Here is a 7003-nt window from a genome sequence, read left to right on the forward strand (position 1 = left end):
AAGATATAATTTTAACAACCAGCTTTAAAAGATATTCACTCATTCAAAAAATATTTACTTAGCACTTACTATATATCAGAAACATTTATGATTTACTTAAATTATCACCTCTTTTGTAAATGAATATTCTTCATCTTAATGACTGCCTGTAGCAGGCATTTGTAATAGTCTGTAAGGATCCAAACTCGGAGCTTCCAATTTAAAATCGTTATTAATAAACATTATTGTTATCAGTTTATAGTGAGGTTGGGGACACAGCCAACAATCAGAAACCACTAATAGAAATGTTCCGGGAAAAATTCTGACTTTAAGGCTTGCACATTGCATTGTTTAATTAGAAAGGAAATCTTGAAATATACCTGATCCTGCAAAGTAATTCCATCCACAAAATGGGCAAGGGGAGAGGTTTCCCATTTTGTTCACCAACCCGTAATTTGGTAGGAGGGGTTTGGGCTATTTTAATTAATTATTGCAAATTAAATATTTCGACAACTTGAAGTGAGCCCTTCAAAGAACGTAAAATATATACATAGCTCCCCTCTGCTAAAACTGCAGTTGATGATAGCATTCCTACCGTCTAATCTATAAAAATAAAACCTGAGTTTTCAGTTAATTCCGTTTTCTCAAACACAAAAAAACAGTGCCACCCCAGTTAGATGCTTTAACATGCATGTTAATTTCCACTTACAGCTGTGGCAATTAGAAAGTGTACTTAATGGAGTGTCATGTTAATTGTTTTTATAGTTAACCAATTTCTCCATTTAATTGTCAATTGATTAACCTATTGAAATGTTAAGTGACTCAGTTTCCTTCCAGAGTAAACAGCAGCTGCGTATGGTAGCTTCCTCAGCCCAAGGCAGCACTCATTTGCTTGGATTCAATGCGGTGGTATTTTTCTACACCTCCCTGAGCTTTTAATTAAATGAGGCAATGTTACATGTATTTGTCTGCTGGAAAGGTTATCAGTGTCGTGGCTGACCTGCAGAGGCAAGGTTGAGTCTAGCAGCTTTAATAGGAATGGTTTTCAGCTATGACTGTTGTGCTTGATTGCATTGTGATGGTAATTAACTCAAGAAGGCTTGAGAGAGAGAGAGAGAGAGAGAGAGAGAGAGAGAGAGAGAGAGAGAGANAGAGAGAGACAGAGAGACAGAGAGACAGAGAGACAGAGGTGTCTTTCCTGCAGAGCTAACTACGCAATGAAATGTTTCCTCTGACATATACATGCACTTATTAAACACTCATTGGATTCTAATAAGAATGCAAATAGTCGAGAGTTTCTTTAGGCTCATACCACACTATACAGATTGTGGTGCCCTAAATAAATACGATGTTGGTTGCCTGTAGGACATTTTGCAGAGAAAAAAGCTAGCTCCCTTTCGTAGAATGTTGCTCTTTTATTTTCATGGTGTCTCGTTCCAGCAGATCTTTACAACTATAAAGTAAAAATAATTTTAGCTTTTCAATTGAAGCATGCATGAGGCCACGTAATGTTGAAACAGGCTTGGATTCATTCGGAAGCTTTTTTTTTTAACAACGCTCCCATTAAAGATAAATGTGTTTTAGTGACCAAATTAACATAAGATCTTGGTGGTGAGCTATTATTAGCTCAGTCTTCTCATCTCTTGGGCACTGTTTTCTGACTGGGTGCATGTAGTTTGCATGTGTGGCTTTTCTGTGTCCACACTACTGTTTCATTAGGAGCCAATCCACAACTGAGGCAGTATTATCATCCTTGATAATGTTGGTAGCAGGCAACTGAGACAAAATGATTACAAACCTATGTTGTGTTCAATGGTTCTTTAGAGGATTTCTCCCTTAATAGTTCTGGCTCATTCATGTTTGATTCAGCACATTTGTTCTTTAAAGAAGGCATAGCTTAGAAGAGTTTCAGGGTGGGTTAATAACTCAACTGAAAATGGCTGCTCGCATTGTAAAAGCTTGTCCCTCCAGTTGCTTGGGGCGTTCTTCAGTTTTGCCGCTCTGCAGCTTCAGCCCAGTTGGTAAACAGCTTAAGTCCAGACATCTTTTCATTCTCTGAGCAGCGGATTGAAATAAAAATGCATATAAGTGGCGACTGACTGGCGCTAGCCTAACAATAGCCTGTAACATTATGCAAGGGTATTTACATAGGAATAAGGCCTTACTAAAGGAGATGGGGCAATTAACGGTGAGGGCCACACATATAAGGAAAGTTTGTCCAGTCCTTTCCTCAATAAAATCTTTTGTAAAGTGCTATGGAAACTCATAGAGGCCCCAAAGAGATTAAGGGAGGACTTTTCTGGGACTTTAAAAATACATGTGTATATCTAATTGCAAGTTTCAATAAGCCAAATTATACTAAATAAATGCACAGGAAAGAATATGAATTCTTTGTTTGTTTTGATCATTTTTGGGTAGTTTTTCTAACCCTGTAAAAGAAGGCAGTTACACGTGTTTTCAGTTCTCCTCTCTTGCCTTTCCCTTCCTTTTTTTTTTTTTTTGGTGATGTTTGTTGAGTAGAAAATCAGTTCCAAGATAGACAAGCTCTTTAAGTTGTTTTGTTTCCCTGTGTATTTGAAACTGAAGCATCACCTTTAAAATATTTGAAAAGTTTTGCTGTACTTCTTATTTCAAATAAAAACTTTTAAGCTATGGCAGGAAAAATTACTCAGTGGCCAGGCCTAAAGGCAAAATCCTCTGGATTTCCAGGAGTGTCCGGCAGCTGGCTGGCACAATGAAAGTGAATAGGCACAAAAAACGGGGAGGGACCCAAAAGAAAATGCAAAGGGTGTGTCCTAGGAGAATGAAAACATTCATTCTAACCTAGCCTTTTCTTAGGATATATATAGTAAAAGAATAAATATCTTGTTAGTCCAGATAAAAATGAAAACGTCAAATCCTTAAATTATTTTCATCCTAATACGTTCTCAATATATTGTCACTGATTTTTTTCTTCTTTTTTTGGAAGTAGAAAGTCTTCCCTGCCCCACCCCCAGTCCTAGCCCACCAACCCCAGCAGTAAAAGACAAATAAATCTGGGGTAGCTCTGTCACATGTTGTCATTCTTATCAGAGGCTCACCATCTGCTTCTGCCCTCGGCCAGATAGCATTACTGTGAGTATTACTGTAGATCAGAGTACTTTTAATAAAGTATCATCAGCATTTTAAAAACAAGAGACAGAAAAATAACTCAAGCCCTCCTTGCATGCTTTATGATCAGTTAAAGCATCACTATACTATCTGATTTAAGCAGAGCACTTCAGTTTCTTTTTTTAATGTTTCATCTCACTCAAAAGACATTTTTTAAGAAAGCAGAACTTGGCAGGGAGTGCTCCAGCCCTGTTCACACTTGCTGGCTAACCTGCTCCTACTTCCAAAGTTGCTTTTTATCGCATTTCTCATTTATATCCGGTTCATGAAATTCATGCCCGTATAGGATGAGGGAAATAAAATCTTCATGTGATAACGCATCAGCTTTGGATGCCTGTGTGTGTGGCGTACAGAGAAAGTGATTTCAGCTGCCACCCTGTCAAGCAGGCAGAAATCAATGCCTCATTCAAGACTATTGATCAGGGTTAAATTAATTAGACTCCAAGGCTTATGGCAGTTGATAAGACAACTTGTTAATTTAGTCAATGATAGTGTTTTCCCTAAAGCAGCAAATACCCTCTTTTTTAGAAAAGGCACTTCTAATACTTGCTGCCAGTTCTTTTCTATTATTTTCATCTTTCTTGTTTTCTATTTCTGGGAAGGGGGTGGTTGGGAGTAGGTGGGCTGGTGAAGGGGGGGTCAAGAGGCAAGGGAGTGCTATAAAAATGTCTACGCTGAGGAGTCAGTCTAGAATATTCATTAGCACACTCCTATTTCTGTTGTAATTCCAGGATGAAAAGAATGTGTCCAGATTATAACCCAGGACCTGGATTTCCTGTGGGGCATTGGTCATGTAAGGCCGCTCCCGCCCTACAAGGATGTTCATTTGGAAAGGGGCTGCTTCCTAAACCTGCATTTAGCATATACTGATACAGATCATTTTTGCTTTTCATTTAAACCTGCACCAGTGATGGTCATAGTCAATAACAAAGACTTCAGCCCTGTCGGTTATGCAAACTGTGAATGGAATGAAGGTATCCCAGAATGCCCTGAACATGGGGCAGTACTTCCTGCTGGCTTGGAAGGACAAAAGGACAAAGCCCGGGAGTGTAGGGGTCCCACCAACAGTTCTTGGAGGCAACAGCCTGCTATCAGCAGTACTCCAACCCTCTGAGAATGCTAATAAGCTAGTGAAGAGCTCAGCTTTCTTGCCATAATTCTATAGTGTGGTTGAGGACCCCATAGTGCTCACTAAATAAAGACAACTAATTGAGAATTTTTTGCACATTTTGCCCAGGGGACTTGTTGTTCATTCGATTCTTTGGGGGAGAATGTACCCCTACTGACAAGAGGAACTGATTGTTTTGGCAGCCTCATGTTACTCTTCCCTGGGTCTAAGACTGACTTTCGAAGTATGACAAAAATGTTTAATTCTGATTTTTTTTTAATTATGTTGCTGGGAATTATTTTAGATCTCAAAGAATAGGCGTTCCAGTGTTCATCTAAAAAAAAAAAATCCTGGCAGTTTTTTGAATTAAAGCCCTGGTTTTTTTCTTTTTCTTTCTTTTTTTTTTTCTCTTAAATTGTATTTTCTGTGGTGAGGCCTACATTTTTGTGTCTGCAGGTGACACGTTGATTGAAACTAAAATTAATAAATCAGCTGAAAAGCTCACACCTACAGCTCACAGCAGGGCCTGGAAAACACGTTTATAAAGGGAGCTTTATGCCCTCATATAAAGAAGGAATAAATTACAGAAGCACTTGTTGCCCTGGGACTTGATTTCGCTTTGCAATCTGGTATCTTATTTTTGGAGGCTTATTGTTAATCAACAGGTTCCTGGTTGCTTTAGCAGGTGACTTGGCTATTAATCACTTATTTGGCCATTATAGCATATTAATGAGGAGGCTTCTAAACGTGGCTCTATCTTCTGACCAAGGAATTAGTTTAAAAAGGTGTACTTTTTACTCAGTGGCTGCAGTTAGCCACGTTGAGGACCAAGTGCAAAGTAGCATTTTCTACAGCCTGTGTAGTGTTAAGGAGTGTTTCACTAACACATGTGTCTTACTGTGCTTTTCTTCTTGCCTACACTTATTCCTTTGCCATGGAGGGCAATTATGGAACTTACCAGTCTCTGTTCATTTAAAAAAATAATAAAATGATATATAAATAGCAAAATGATATCCTTTCTTATTCAGGTGCACCCTCATTTTAATTAAACAATGTCAGTGTTCTTTGGAGGTGTGTTCAGCATTAAAATGTATGATTTGGGAAGGCAAGAGATTCAACATTGCTCACCAGAGCCAGATTAATAAATGTCATTACAAGTGCAGGAATTTAACCATCACATTTCCCTGTAGAGCCTGAGGTAATTGGAAATGTTTAAGCTTGACAAAAGAAGGAAGTAAATATACCTATGGGGGTAGTTCAGAAATATAAAGAAGAACTGAGGATTTAAAGTCTTCAATTTGTAATTACCTGGATCGCCAAAGCACATAATGGCTGTGACAACCCCACATATGGGAAGAACCACTTGGTTGGAATATGCATATATTTCAGAGGACATCCTCTGGCACAGCACTATTATTATTATTATTATTATTATTATTATTATTATTATTCATTTCCTTTCAAGTCTTCAGGACAATCTGCTCCACACCTCAAGCAGGCATGCAGTCTTTTTTTCTCAATCTAAGAAATGTCAAGCTTGGGCTTTTCTTTTAACTTTTTAAAATTAAGGATTTATGTCAACTGAGGCATATTTGATGTCACTGTCTACCTCACATTTTCAGACTAAGTCCTGAAGTATCCTTATTCTGTAGGTTAAGGTCAACACCATCATCTCTTTCAAAAAGGAATTCTCTGGCTAGGAAAAATTGAGACGAGGTGAATTAGAGATATTAGTAGATAAGTTGAAAGCTAGTCACAGGAATGTGCGAGAGTAAACATGAATAGAACCATCAGATTTGACATTGTTTATGAACTACTTTTTTCATCAAAACGCATACTAACAAAACACGTCATCAGTGTTATCCTCCAGTTGTAATAATTGGCTGCTCCCACAGATGGGAGACGATTGGAAACAGTGCCATCCTCTCCCAGGTGTTACCTAAGTCACCAGCTTAGCTGGGCCCTGGAGTTACACTACCAACCTGTTCATCTTAGAGGAGCGGGGGAACTTCACAGGCTCCCAGATCAATACTGTTCCCTGGCATCTGGATCCGCACTGGAGATTTTTTGTTGTTCAGGCTAGGACACCTTTGGTAAGGATGGGCCCACCCACCTTCAACAACCACAACATTTAAAACAAAAAAGTTAATTCTGGACTTGTTTATCTTTTAAGGCTGAGGAAGAAAAATATCTGTTCTACTCTGGACAGAAAGTGTATGCCCCAGAGACACAAAATCAGCTGCTTTCGCTTCTCGTGTGCAGCGGAATGGTTATATGTGCAGTGGGAGAAAGGGTCTTGTAAGAGAGAAGAAAAAGGAGCAAATAACACTCATATTAAACAGAATTAAGGAAGCTGCTAGTGTATTCTAGGGAGGTCAGGCTTCTTTCTTGGCATTTGTAGTACACATTTCCAGAAAGCAAAGCTCCAAATATGTACCAAAGTGTTGCAGACCGGGGCTGCTCTGGCACGGGTTTATAATGAAGGACAGTCACTAACAGAGAACTTTCCCCTCCCCCAGCTCCTCCTCAAGTACTTCCAGCTAGGGAGGTTTGCAGCCCTTTTTGTCTTCTTACAATTTAGCAAGAGCAGACACATTTCTGCAATGCATATGCAGATTTCACCTCTTGTTATTTCTCTAATGAGCGTCCACTTAATCAATTTGACAGTAGCCTTTATCCCCCTCCCATTTTTTCCCTTCACATCCACTAAGAAAGTTTTCAGGGAAAAAAAAAAAGTGTTAGCTGATTCAAGGAGGCATTAGCAAT

Source organism: Hipposideros armiger, unplaced genomic scaffold (genome assembly GCF_001890085.2).
Source record: "Hipposideros armiger isolate ML-2016 unplaced genomic scaffold, ASM189008v1 scaffold_5, whole genome shotgun sequence".
Classification (NCBI taxonomy): domain Eukaryota; kingdom Metazoa; phylum Chordata; class Mammalia; order Chiroptera; family Hipposideridae; genus Hipposideros; species Hipposideros armiger.